Source organism: Silurus meridionalis, chromosome 1 (assembly GCF_014805685.1).
Source record: "Silurus meridionalis isolate SWU-2019-XX chromosome 1, ASM1480568v1, whole genome shotgun sequence".
NCBI classification, from domain to species: domain Eukaryota; kingdom Metazoa; phylum Chordata; class Actinopteri; order Siluriformes; family Siluridae; genus Silurus; species Silurus meridionalis.
Window position 1 is genome coordinate 17,364,008 of NC_060884.1, and position 750 is coordinate 17,364,757.

Here is a 750-nt window from a genome sequence, read left to right on the forward strand (position 1 = left end):
CTGCAACTGCTTTGGAAATGTCTTAAAGGACACAGTGAATTGAGGCTCATTATAGAGGGTTAACATTGCAAACAACTATGTTTATTTTTCACGTTCCCTTACATGTAGATTCCACAGATTTCAACATATAAAATTGTGGAAGGCAGAATGTATTAGGTATACTACTGTAGGACAGGACTTACAATCCTTTCAGAATCCTGCAGGTACATCAACCTGAGAGATCATATCACATCTGGATTTTTACACACACACACACACACACACACACACACACACACACACACACACACACTATGCTCTTATTTACATAAATCGTGCCATCTTGTGCACCTAGCCGACAGGCGCACATAAATACACCATCCTTTTTAAATTGTTACAAGTGAATATATTTTGTGCTTCCACTTGAAATAAGCACAATTTGTACATCCACAGTCAATTATAATAACTTATTAAGTTGTTCAGAATCTATAAATATTGGGAAGCAAATATCAACGGATGTAACGTCCGGGGCGCTCAGGAAGCATCTAAAAATTACAATCTACAAAAAAAGTGTGTTTGCTTTCAAGCAAATACAATTTATAGGCGTGTTATATTATTTATAGTTAATTCAAGCATTTTATATTTATAAATACGCAAAAAAAGGTGCATGGATATTCAGGTCTGGGTGGGTTTTTTTCTTCGTTTTGTTACAGTACGTGCCATTGGCCATTTCAGACCGCGCCCTTGAGTCGCGCGGTAGGAAGCGGTTTC